Here is a 13,971-nt window from a genome sequence, read left to right as displayed (position 1 = left end):
CTTCCATGGAGTTGTAAGGGGGTACTTTTGAATGAGATGATCAATGGAGCATAGAGGGTGATAAAGAAAATCCTATTAGGATGTGAAACCAGCTAGAGTATGGTACAATGTAACTTCATGGCACAAGCTAATTGTAAGGTCCATTGTGCTTTTTAGCAAGTCAGCCTGATATCCCCTATTATCAGAGCTGAGTTCTTCCTTGGTTTTGCTACATATTGCAAGATAGATACATCTACCCTTGAAACACAATAGTAGAGGTCATACATGGGGTGAGAAAGATGATGGTGGGAGGAAGATTATGTGGGCAGGGGTCGCTCGCCCCTTGCCCCACAAGGACATGTGCAGGCTGTTGCCATTAGGTAATGAACAGGCGGTGTTTGGCTGCCATTCAGGCATCACCTTATACTACGTACTGGCCCTAAGTAGTGTAATGTGGAACTGATAAAAATGGGGTGTCAGGACTGCTGAGTTGAGCGATACTCATCCTACCACCGAGACTGTGTTGCTCCGCGGGGACGCCCGCTAAGCATGGGTACCGACCAGCTGCTGCAGATCCTGGTAGCCCTGGCCTGTCTGTGTGGGTAAGCACAGTTTATTGATAGGAAGCAACCGAGAGAACTAACTTTTTAACCTTTTAATCCTTTCAGTGTCCCTTTAATTCCCCTTTATTATTGAATAAGTTGTTCCCTTTTAATATCATAGTATTTTTCCTTTAATTTCCCCTTTTACTAACCAATATCGTGTTATCCATAATATAGTGTTAAGATCCCTCTTTTGGCATCCCTTTTTACTAGTTAAGATTACACCGTATTGAATGCTGTTCGTAGTATTTGTTTTAAGAACACACGATAAGGTAGTTATTTTGTATTTCTTTAGTTTTTCTTTCTTTCACTAAGTTTATTGTTATTATTACTATTTTCACTTTAATAAAGATGTTTTGTGTGTATGAATATCTGTGCACTTGTTTTATTCCAGGCATGTATCCTAACGAACTGTTACAGGAGTGCAGATCATTTGACATCAGGCAGATGCACAACGCAATGCACATCATGATTTGAATTTTTTTATAAATAGTAATGAAATTTTACTTCCCAGGTGAACACTAAACTTGATCTAGTTTTAATTAAATCTAGCCTTTTGTTATTCAAACAGATCAGGTTTCCAAACTACAGCAACTTCCTGGACTGATATTTCTGTTCAGTGACCAGGTTTAGACACATAGGAACTGCTGCTCCTCCCTATCATAAGGGACTGCTTTAGTTTTATACTAATATGACCTTTGAAAGAAAAGAATAAAATAAGCTTTATGCCAGAAAGGGCTGGAGAAAGTCAATTCCCTGTGTAAATAAAGGGTAAAGACCAAGTTATTTAGTTCTTTTGAGGAACAGTTTGCATCTGTTTCAGGTACATCTGACAGCAGAGACAATTTTAAATGCAAGCACTTTACAACTTGACAGTGACATTAGTTATAAAATGCTGTAATAGAAACAGGACAACAGAATGGAAAATCTGAAAGGAAATTGCAGTGATCAAGAATGGAAGAAAAATATTTCTTTATTGCAAATATGCCTTTTCCTTGTCTAAATATCCTCTTGAAATTGTCTTAGCTCAGTAGCCAGTGCCCATTTGTTTGTATTAAAAGGGAGGTAATAAAGAATTTAAATAGTGATGATAATATTATTCTTCTTTAAATTTAAATTACCTTAGAGAAGAAGTAATGAAGACTTTTCTTACGCAGAGTAGTTGTCTGGGGAGGCAGTGAGGGTACAGGGCAATGCTACAGCTGCATGATAGGGATGGCATTTCTTTGCAGATTTACTGCACTGCATCTTAAGCAGATAAAGGAGAAATGCAAATGGCTTTGTAGGTGAACAGGTGAGACATGACATTGACCAGACACTTTAGAGATAGTTTACAAAAAGAGAGAGGAATGATATGACCTTCTCCTGACTCTCATGTTATTTATTCTATAGTGACGGGTTAATGATTATAGCAACCACCCCAGACTGGTTCAGGAATATCCGTGGCTCCTCAGACACTCACTTGAAATCACCCCCCTCTTAATATAATCATTCACCTCATCTCAGAGTGGCATAAGACTATGAGGTAGGCTTTGGAATAAATATGATAGGAACTTTATTGCTTATGTCTTCATTCCCAGGAAAACCTGACTTCTTGGGGAACAGAAGAAGCAACACTGGGAAGGTGAAGGAGATCAAGAGCTGATAAACAAAGGAAACGGAGGCAGGGAGAAGAAAATGAGTGGCAAATGGAAATATTTATAGTGGTTTTATAGCCTCCTGCTTCAGGGGGTAATTTTCTCTAGGGGTCTGGAAAGTGTCTTTGATGACTCCTGGAGTCAACCAGGGCTTAAAGTTGGGTCTGTCAACACCTCCTTCTTAAACAGGGGGCCCCAAAATGCCAAAGGGTCACGACAAATCTAGACCTAAGTTTTACAAGAATACGAAGGTCATCCTCAAATTTGGTAAAAGAGAGAAGCCACAGAATTTGTTTGGGAAAATGTAAAAGAGTTTGAAACATATTCCCTTTCTGTCAATCTCTCATGGAGAGGCCCCTTTCTTTCTACTTTCTCTCTACGAGCTCTGGGTTAAGATCCTTCTTGTTCTTTCTGTCACTTTGGCCCCTGGTTCTGTGTTTGCCCTAGTGGCTCCCCGTCCATGCAGCAGCCCATCTCTCTTTCTGGAGTCCAGCTGGGATGTGCTGCACATCTGATGTATCACCCAACACCTATATGCAGATACCCAAATCCTGCTCTTCCTTCAATGATTAAGTAATATGAATACAGCTTTTTCTTTCCCTGAATTTTCTCTACTCAGTTGATTACAGTTGAATAAAAAGAGTTTCTGCCTGTGGATTTTATTTTCTTTGTTCTTCTCATGTGTTTTTCTGAGAGTTAACACATTTTGAGAAAGTGCTGTTGCAGAACATGCCCAGAGCTGTGACCGTCTCTATACACTCGAATTTCACAGTTTGTAAGGCAGGAAGGACTTCTCCAGTTGTATATTCTACCTACATACTTAGGATAGGCCAGTAATTTGTACAGAAGAAACTGTATGTATAAACATCAATGCTTTATTTTAGAAAGCACTCATTAAAAATGAAAGTGCTATGGAAATATTAAGTGCAAATAAGAGCACATGCACATAAAATCAAACAAGGATTAAAAATCTTTCTCATTGTCTCCTGCATTGTCTGATGCAGCGGAACAAAAGGAAAAGTTTGAAATTTTCACTTTCTGGACTAAGATATTTGGTAGTGCTGACTGTCTAGCACCAAGAAGTCTCTTACCACAGGAGCAAAGCCTATCAGCACTGAATCATGACAGACAGTTTGGTAGTTTGTCCAAATTTAGATACGATTAAGATAATTATAAAGGATTTTCACCACTTTACATCTGGAAAAAAAGAAAAAAAACTGCATGGGCATATTCAAAACATTCACTGCCTTGAATATGCCCCAGCCAGAAAGAATTGCTAAATTCATTGTTACTAGGTTAGATTTCCTATCCATCACGGGCCACAAAATGTCACCTAGTGCACTTCTTATGGTCATCCATCGAGTAGTCCATATGTTGTTTGTGATGAATATAATCCATATAGAGTCCATCGCATAGGAGGAGAGTAGGACAATTTTATCTTCCTCATTTTTACCTGAGGTCAAAAGCACGTGATAATACTTTTGCTATACTGGAAGTACTATAACACTTATAAGGACAAAACTACCTGGTTTGACCTCTGTTCTTAAAGGAAGGTAATCACTGAGGATGCTTTAAAAGCCTGGATCTCTGTACACACCGTAGCATATAAAGAGTGCATGAAAAATCTCAAATGCCTCTTTCAGAATCTTTGTAGATGAACAGTCAGCCATAAGACAAGGACAATACTGGGAGTGAATTTTCTATGTAGTATGACTGCAAGTTGCTTGTATGGTGGTTCAAAATCCTTATCAGATTTTTTTTTTTTAATTTCAAGCCTCTCCTTAAAAGAAAAATCACAGCAACAACATGCAGTTTCACGTCACATGGATGAACTGTTTAAAAGTAATTAGAAAGACATCAGTTCCTTTCATATTCATGGGGAGTGCTCCAAGCTCTGAAATAGCTTGGAGGTAGACAGAGGGACTATAGCAGGCCCAGGCTTCAGGGCTTGTATATAAATATTGAGATTAACACGTCTTCTTCCCACCCTCTGTGAATTTATGCTTCCCATAGTTCAGTTCATAAATTTTCTTGCTGATAAAGATGCTGTTACAGTGCTGGATTGGAAAGAGGGGAAGAATTCAATTGCCTAAATACTGAAGTGGTGCTTTAGACATGCCAGGTTATCCAAAACATTCCCATGGAGCTGGCAGATATGACTGAGCAATTTCTGGAACAGCAACTCAAGACCAAATGAAACATCCTAGGGAATTTTCTAAAATACTAGGCAACTAAGTTTAATCAACAGAATGCCATCCTGTGGGACATGGGTGAGAAAGATGCAAAATGATTTATCAGGCATGCCTCGAATGTTGCACCAGCTTTGACTACCTGCAAAACTTAACACTTTTTTTTGGAACATATTTGATACTGAAAAGATATAAGATTTTTTTTCCTTTTTATGTCATCTGGAAAATAAAGGCCGAAATATATTCTTGATGGAAGAGACACTCTCCTCTGGGAGAGTTTAGGAATTAATTTGTCCTCTGAAGGGTGTCAAGGACGTCAATATTACCAAACAAAATGCTGTAGGCAATACCAACAATGAAATTGTGTGAATTTAAGACTTATATTTCACCAAGGTTCCCTAAAAAAAATGGGATTGCATAAAGTATGCATCTCCTCTTAAAGTGAAGACTTTGAAAGAGTGAGTGCTGAAGAACTTAATTCATAATTGTTTTTGTGCATTTCAGGCAAAGTTACTGACTTATTTTTTCTTTCAATTAAATGAATTAATTTTAGTTACTCTCTCTTCTCTACATCCTTTCCGTGTGTCCCAGGAATACATCTCAGTAATTTCAGAAAAAAAATATCTTCCAAGAAAACATTGGGAGGCAGGAGTGCTTCACTGGTATTAAAAAAACAATTCTATGAAAATTGATTGGATGGCTGATTAGATTTTTCCGAAATTGGTGGTAACTACAATGTTTACCTGGTAGTAATGCACCCACACCATCTGAGGGCAACAGGTGCAACAATAAGCTATTAGTTGACAGATTGTAGGTAGTTGTATTAAAGAGATTGCTTTTGCTATTAAAGATGGTTTTTTTATAAAATTGTCCTCTGTGTATATATAAATCCAAGTAAAATTAAATGTTTCAGACAGAAAAATCATCTCCATTTAACAACTTGATTAATTATATTTTGGTAAAGGACCAACACAGTGAGAACAACATCTTTTTACCCCTCTCATCTCTACTTGTTTTTGACTACAACCAAAGGCACTGACAGAATAGAAAGTTCAATTTTATTTTTCTTTCCCCTTCTAATACTTCTTGCCAGTTGTAAAGGTAAAAAAGATATAAGATTAAAAGAAACTACTAAATGACTGTTGATAATGTACCATTTAGTGAATAAAACACCTTCTTAGAACAAGCATGTATCCAGCACTGTTACTGAGATTTTTTTTATACTTTTAAAATGTTATTTAGCACCTAAGGAATACCAAATAGCTTCTTACATTCCTTTGTATCATCTTTATAACACAGATCAAGCCTGTATATGGCACTAGGAGGCAATATATTCAGATTTCCCAAACAATCATTTTTTTGTTAGAAACTCATTCATTCTGTTCACTATGAAAAGGCATTATATAGCAATTTATCAGTTTTGTTTTTAAATACACAGAATGGCCAAATATTCAATGTTATGGCAGAATTCAGTAATAGGTACTGTGCAGTTGACCTGCACATGCACAACAATTTCATTTACAGTATTAAAAAATGGTTGAGTAGGAAGGGACCTTAAAGATCATCTAATTCCAACCTGCTATAGACAGAGGCACCCTCCACAAGACCAGGTTACTCAGAGCCCCATCGAACAGGGCCTTGAACACTTCCAGGGATGTCACAGCTACATACTGTCACAGTGCCATGGTGCCACAGCACCCTCACAGGGAAGAATTTCTTCCTAATATCTAATATAAATCTACTGTCTTTTGGTTTTAGCCCCTTTGTCCTATCATTACATGTTATTATGACATATGACATGCTTGTTGTCAGACATGGGATTTTTCCACTTTTCCCAGGTGCAAAATATGATCCTTTGTAAGAATAATCTACAGATTTATTCGACAGATTTAACACGTACCACTTTTAGAGACTTATGTCCTCAGTCCACATGGTATAGTGCAAGGTGCAAGCTTTTGCATGATCTTTTAATTTATGGGCAGGAGAGAATGATGGCATGTCCAGGTTAGCAAATAATGTCATCAGCAGTATGTTGATAGTTTTGATACAGGGCCACTAAGAACTGAATCATAATGGCAAATGATTTCATTCTAGTTGGTACTTAGTAACAGCTTACATGTGCTAAACAAAATTTGAATAGATGACCGTGCAGCATGAGCCTTTTTTTTTGTCTGTCCTAAACCTCATCCTAATCAGAAACTGGAAACATTTCCTGCTTCATATTTTTGTTCCCACAGCAGAAATACTCAATGTCCATCTGTAAGATTTCCACAGTATAAACTCACTTAATTACTTCTCAATAAGAAATCACTACCCTTGGAGGTTAATGAAATGTTTTACAGACCAAAATTGCAGGTGTTCCTTTCTATAGGAAGACAGAAAGCATTGTAAAAAAAAATTACAATATACTTCGGATATAGCGAACAATTTGTTTTGCATGGTTGAAGATAGATAAAAGACTGAGACTTCTGTCATCTGTATCTACCTGAGGTGTGTCTACCACCTTAGCTGGTTACTGGGGTTCCCTTTTTTGTCACTGGAGAGAGGTATATCTTTGCTGTGATTCATCTGACCTTTTTTTGATGCATGTGATGAGATGAATTGCACCTTTGGGGTGTCCATATGCTGTGAAATGAGCCCGATGTCACCAGGCAGGTGGATACACCTGCATTCTGAGTGTCTGCCTCAGACATGTGAATTCCTCCTTTTGTAATAACTTAATTTGCTGATGGCCCTGTTTCTTAATCCACTATGGGGTCTCAAGTGTCACAACTGACCCAAGACTACTATAATAGATAGATTTGTCTGAAGATAAAGAGGAACAAGTCTTCTTTTATTTCCTTTTCATCATTCTTTAGTGTCAGATTTGCATGTTCAGTTTTTCCCCTTTGTTTTATTTTCCCTGGAGTCTTCAGAGGTAAGGGCTGCCCCTCCTGCTTTTGTTAACCTGATGCCAAAATTTGAGCCGAAGATTTTAAAAATACATTTAATAAATGATTTTTTGAAATTTCACTTTCTAAAGAAAAAGCTCTGGACTAAGAGTGGGAAGATGTGGATTCGTATCCTTCAGGCTTTCTTTTGCCTGATGGGAATTTCAGCACAGTGGAAGGAGATGTTTCCTTTTTGCTTGATTCTGCAATAAGCACATCAGAAACAAAATAAAAAGCAAAAGCCCAGAGGCAAAGCTGCTTGAATAATGCAATTTATCTGGATACAGATCTTAGAATTGGTGCTGGAATCTCTTCTAAATGGTCAGAGCCACTGACTTGAGTTGTCCGAAGCATCCTAGAGATGGTAGAATGACAGTAAAAAGAGACAATTTTGTCTTCTAAAGAATTTGATTCTGATTTATACATTATGTGGCTTAAAAAAGCTTAAGAATTACCATATTTTCTTTTTAATTTAAATTTCTCTTTATATAAATTTCTAGCATGAAAAAAAGAACCAAAAAGAACGAAAAAGAACCAAAAAAAAGAAGAAAAATACACTTTATTTTAAGGGGCTATATAGACATATAAATTTTTTTGTTGAAAATTAGAATTTTTATGTGTTTAGATTTTTCATCCAAAAAGAGGTTTTCGGGATTTTGCTCTTACATACAGACTGGAAGTTTCAATGCAAACATCTCTGAATACGTCTATTCTTAAGATTTTGGAGCATAGCTTTTGATGGTACCAAAGAGATCTGTCACTTCTGAAAGGTTCAATCCTCATCTCTACAGCAAAAATCAGGAAAACTTATTCAAATTACATAACTATGTGGATGTAAAGTGCTTTAAAGTAAGCTAAATCATATACACATTGATTTCCTAATATTACGTATTTACATTGCTTCATTAAACCATTACAAACTAATTTGGAATTAATTTCCTGCAATCTCCCATGCTGACAAATTCTTACGGAAGGAGGCAATTGCTTCTCTTTGAGTTGTCATGTATCTAATCTCTCTGCCTAGATATTTAGCATGCACTCATTTGTGACAGATTAAAAATCTTAAAAAGATACATGGACAAAAGCGGTGAAGATATGACTTTTATCTGCCTGTGCCATGCATAAAAGTATTACTCCAGTGCTCGCCACAATTAACAAGTAAATACTTGTTAAGTCCTGTGGTGAGATAGCATAGCCATGGATCACCTTTGCCCATGCTCTAAGCTGCAAAGCATATGAAGTGTAAGTGTTTAAAAAACAGCTGGATGTGGCACTTGGTGCTATGATTTAGTTGACATGGTGGTGTTCAGACAAAGGTTGGACTCGGTGTTCTTAGAGGTCTTTTGCAACCTTAATGATTCTGTGACTGTAAAGATCATTTAAAAGAACTGTCCCAGAGTCTGTCCTACACAAAGTTGAGGGTGAGAGTGGTGAGGCACTGGAACAGGTCGCCTGAAGAAACTGTGAATGTCCCATCCCCGGAAGTTTTCAAGGCCAGGTTGAATGGGGCTTTGAGCAACTTGGTCTAGAGGAAGGTGTTTCTGCCCATAGCAGGGGGGTTGGAACAAGACAGTCTTTAAGGTCCCTTCCAATCCATTCTGTGATTCTATAGTTCCATGAACTGAATATAAGCCATGGAAAACCTCCGGCTCTGCTGATGCACCGTTTTTCCTGTGACCACTTCTTTGCGCAATAGTAATTAATAATAGTAATTATTTATTACTAATGACTACTATTAATTTATTAATAGTAATTAAATATTGGAGGTGACATTGGAAAGAGCATTGCTTACTGTTGCACCTGGCAAAGTATAATAATTTCTTTCGTTTTCTTTTACTTCCCAGAAGACACCTCTGCCTGAGGAAGGCAGGGTACCATTGCCCTGTTCTTCTGAAAAGTTATGCCTCACAGACTCAAAATTTAACAGCATCAACTCAACATTTAACAAAAGTAGTGGTGCAAGCAGTATTTTGACTACTCATCTGGTGTTCTCTAAATGGAAGAGGATTCTTCTGTGCTGCCCTTTTTTCTTCTTGATGAAGGGAGAGTCAGTCTTGGTGCTTCTGAGGACAAGCAGCAAAAACCAGTTTCCTTCTTCTGTGTCATTGTTTCTTAGGCAAAATGTGCAATTTTGACATAATAGGTAATTTATTTTTCTCATTGCCAAGAAGAATGAACACATCAATGGATTGCTTTTCTAGTATTGCCTCTGCAAAGGTACATGTAAGTGTTGATTTGCACCATCCCTGAGCAGAACAAGGTATAGCATCATCAGGAACATTGTAATTTTGGAGCTCCCTGTGCCTTTGGTACCAGCAACTGGAGAAAGTGCAAGTGCATATGGCGGTGTGTCATCACCAGTAAATATCAAGCCAGGCTAACTAGCAAGTAGGGTGGTAATAAGCTGGTGAGTTTTGTATGCAACTGGGAATGAAACAGCTGAGAGTGATGGGACCTGGCACAGTCTGCCCAGAGAAGCTGTGGATACCCAATCCCTGGAAGTGTTCAAGGCCAAGTTGAATGGGCTCTGAGCAACCTGGTCTAGTGTAAAGTGTCCCATGGCAAAAGGGTTGGAACTAGATGATCTTTAAGGTCCCTTCCAACCCAAACCATTCTATGATTCCATGATTCCATTCTATGACTTGGCTACTGGGGGATTAGGGGCTAGGCCACTTCTGAAGAGACAGTAGCATTTAGGAGTTGACTGAGGTTTGTGTGTGTATGTCACTAGGGGGGGCAAGTGGGAAACTGGTGATCCAGTGGCAGCTACCAGGCAGACTGAGTCCACTAACTGAATGGATACACAATATCACATAAATCACATAAAGATTTTTTCCAACTAATGGACTTTCCTCCTGCTAGAGAACAGAATGACGCCATTGATGTTGTTTGTGTTCATGAGTTTGCCTGAGTGTGCTGTTCCATGTGGTCAAGCATGTGCCTATTGGGAACACATGCCCAGACTTGCTCACGATTGGACCTGGGGACATGAAGGTCCAGCTCCTCACCTTAGTAAGGTTTTCATTTCACCACCCTCTGAGTACACACATAAATTTGGATGAAATGAGCATCCAGAGTGAACTTTTCCTTGTGTCAATACTTCTCCCTTGTGTCTGACATGTAATTCTCAAAAGCAGAATGAGTCTACTGTATTTACTATGACTTTGACTGAAGCAGTGATGATGTTTCCTAGGATGTCTCTCCCTCCTATCAGACGTGTGCTTGCAGAGGCAGAGCAGAGAGGGAATGTTAAACATTTTTCAAGCTTTCAGAAACTGCCTTGGACACCACATCCCGTTCTCCTTGCAGCATATATAAACTTTTTTTTTACCCTTCATTGGCTCTGATGAGTCTCAATTCTTTTGACTGTTCTTTTCATATATCCTCCAAAGGACCTTTCTTATTCTGGTTTGGCTCAGATCTAGAGCTCGGTATCCAACCTCCTTTAGCCCTCTTCCAGACATGTAAGAGAGAGGTTTGTCCCTATCAGACAGCCTCTTTGGCTCACAGGAGCCCTCCAAAATCTTCCATAAAGCTCTACCTTCTTGTAAATCAATCCTTTATGAAGGTCTTTATTATTGAGCCTTCTGAGAAAGAAAAAACCCTCAAGAAATTGGCCATTGCTTATCAGACTGACCAAGAAATAAAATGTTTTCTTATGTTTTTGTGTTGTCCTGTCTCTTTGCATGAGGCTGTTTTCTCTTGCCTTACACTTTACATACAAGCTCTCAGAGACAGAGACTGTCATTTTAATCTGTATTTTTCAGTGCTTAGCACAATAGTTCGTGACGAGGCCTCTAGGCATTACACGAATATAAACAGCAGTAACAAAATAAATATGATGGCTATTCCTAAGATGTGGCTTTCTAAAAACTACCTGGTCATTTCACTTGTCTGAACCTTTATTCATTCAAGGTCAAAGAGGTGAAAGAGCAGAGTTTTCTCAGTAAAATCTCTCAACCTTTCCTAACCCAAGTAATTTTTGCAAGTGCCTTTTATTGTTACTTATACATTACAGTTCCGCACAGTTAAAAAATATCGTAGAAGCTACAGTTATTATAGTTATTAACATTTTATGGCCTTGTTATTCATACCTTAAGCTCCTTAAAATGAAGTGGTGCATTTTAAGAGAACAGCATGTATTTAATTGATTCCGCTGTTAAAAGGTTGTCCTACTTCAGCAGTTTTCAGTCTTTTTCCTTGGGTTTTGCTTCCATTAATAAGGACAATATCAATTTTATCTCTTTAAGAGAAGTGATACGAAGCAGTTCAAATTTTCTTACTGTGCTGTATGCCTGTTCTTGGTTTAAACATTTATCCCTCTTTCACATTCAAAGTCTGTGTAAAGATTTGCAGTGTTCTGAGCTACCTATTCATGCATTTATCTACCTCTGTTTTGGAGTATAATGTCATGGATTCATTGGCAGTGTAATTGTTCTTGAATTATACACGTTTCCTATGGTGTAAGTACATATCCTTGGAGAGCTACCAGGAAGTTGCTGATGTTCATGAGAGAAGTTTATCTCACCCAACTTTTAAATGCCCGCAGAGTAGATACTCATATCTACAGTGATTTCTTTAGAATCTGCTTCCAATTGCTATAGAGAAACAGGACTGCTCACTTCAACAACCTCAGGAATATAGGGTACCTTAAGATCAGCCTCCTTCTAGACATGCCCTGTTTTCCCCTTTGTTATTTTGGGAATCCTAGAGTAAAATAGTTGAGGAGACAAGCCATGATCCCGCTTAGATCTTGTGTGGTGGCAGCTTCTTTGTATGACAAAATTTCTCTGCGTTGAAACCCAAACTGTAAATGTTTATTAAATATTTCCCTTGAATTTTACACATCTTCTTTACCAAGAGACATAGACAACCTTAATCTAAGTGCTTACATAGATTCAAACCCAGGGATCTTTATTCACCACAGAGGATTGTAATCATTGGAACATTAAACTAAACCATTCTGGTCACTCAGGAGTACTGAATAGCAGCTTCCTTATCTTTTCTGACCGAAAGGACTTCAGACACCTGCATTCGGACAATGGAAGCTTATATTTCTATGAGATCAGGAAGGTCAAAACCAAAGAGAATGAAAAAAACCATAGGCAATTGAATTATAGAGCAGTGATAAAGTCAAAGAAGTATATGTTCACTTTATCTTTCCCAGACTGCTTGAGTCATTACAATTTTGATACTTCAGTGTACTGGCAAAGATTGATGGAATAGGAAATGGCTACTCATATATTCATTGTTATAAAAGAGGGGAATGAGAAAGGAAAGCAGCATGAATGTAAACCATTCTTCTCTAAAACACATACCCATACACCTGGCATATTTCTGCTTCATTGGCACCATCTACTGTGAACAAAGCCAGGAGCTGAATGTGGTATGGCTGTTGCCAAACATACTGAAACCAGCGGAGGTGTATTGTACCTTATGCAACACAGGGAGCATGTCAGGACAGTGTCTAGAAGGTCATGTAACATCTGCCTATATATTCCAGTTGATCTGAAACCCCTAAATATGCTCAAAGATTTAAAAGACATGTAGATGTGGACTTGATATGCGTTAGTGGTAGACTTGACGCTGCTGGGTTAATAGTTGTGCTTGATGATATTAAAGATCCTTTCCAATCTAATCTATTCTATCATTCTAAATGCACCATTTTTGCAATAGATAATGCATTGTATTATTCATACAGTTGTATTTTTCAAGAAAGTTAAATAATGAAGCATTATTTTACTACTTCTTCTCTTTCCCTTAAAAGAAAATGAAATTATTAACTTCAACGGGAATATTAGATATTTTCCTTTTTCTTCTTCAAGGGTATTACATGAGCACATGAGGATCAAAGAAGAGAGCTGCTAGGAAGAAAAGTGTCTGCCAAATACTGTTGAGCAATGTATTAACATTATTCAAATTCCTTTTAAAGAACAGTCCTTCCCCCCACAGTTTCTTCTTGACAGGTGTCAGTTGATGAAGAGATGTGTGCGGGGGTGGGTGTTCTTATCTAAAAGGATTTTAAATAATGCTAGTGACATTATTTGAATCAAAATTACTGCCTAAGTAATGTTATAAGCAGTTTTGTCTTTTAAAGGGCATTCAATTATGTTACATTTCTTAGTAGCCCTACCTTTCATACTCCCTTCCCCACCATGTGGGACTTGTGTATTTGCATTTTCCTGAGTATAAGATGCCATAATGGCACAAGATCAGTGACTGTTATTACATTGAACATTTCACAAACGTTGGTCTATGAAGAGACCAGTGAGCTTCAAAGGTTTGAAGTGTTGACTTGGTTTGCCATGAACTTGTGGCAGTTCAGCAATTCTGTAGCAGTGGAGAGATCAGGGTCCTGAGATGGTACGTATGAGTGATTGGGTTTGCTTTGTTCCTTAAGAACAGCTGAGGAACAGGAGTGGATTTCTATCAGAGAATTTTGAGTGAACTTAAGAACACCATAGTTATGCTCTGTGCCCTTTCTCCCCCTGTGATTCTCTCTGATCTATTAAAAAAAAAGAAAAATTGTAATTTTCAGCCTCTTGGAGTGAGTGGCACTTTTCAAAGAAAAACTAACATGTTTTTTCCTTACACTTGCTCTAAAATTAGGAATAATAAACGTGTGATACATTCA

At 37.9% G+C, this 13,971-nt stretch overlaps 1 long non-coding RNA gene across 1 annotated transcript; it reads left to right on the top strand.

The window, feature by feature from the left end:
- The first annotated feature begins 365 nt into the window (after positions 1 to 365).
- LOC113964943 lies at positions 366 to 9,713 on the top strand. Its single transcript, XR_003533350.1, has 3 exons — positions 366 to 581; positions 5,606 to 5,609; positions 9,699 to 9,713. It is a non-coding gene; the product is annotated as an uncharacterized LOC113964943 (long non-coding RNA).
- The last annotated feature ends 4,258 nt before the right edge of the window (positions 9,714 to 13,971 follow it).

The sequence above is a fragment of the Neopelma chrysocephalum genome, unplaced genomic scaffold, assembly GCF_003984885.1.
Source record: "Neopelma chrysocephalum unplaced genomic scaffold, ASM398488v2 Primary Assembly neopelma1_43, whole genome shotgun sequence".
NCBI classification, from domain to species: domain Eukaryota; kingdom Metazoa; phylum Chordata; class Aves; order Passeriformes; family Pipridae; genus Neopelma; species Neopelma chrysocephalum.
Note: the sequence above shows the minus strand (reverse complement) of the source record. Positions and strands in the feature narration are given on the sequence as shown.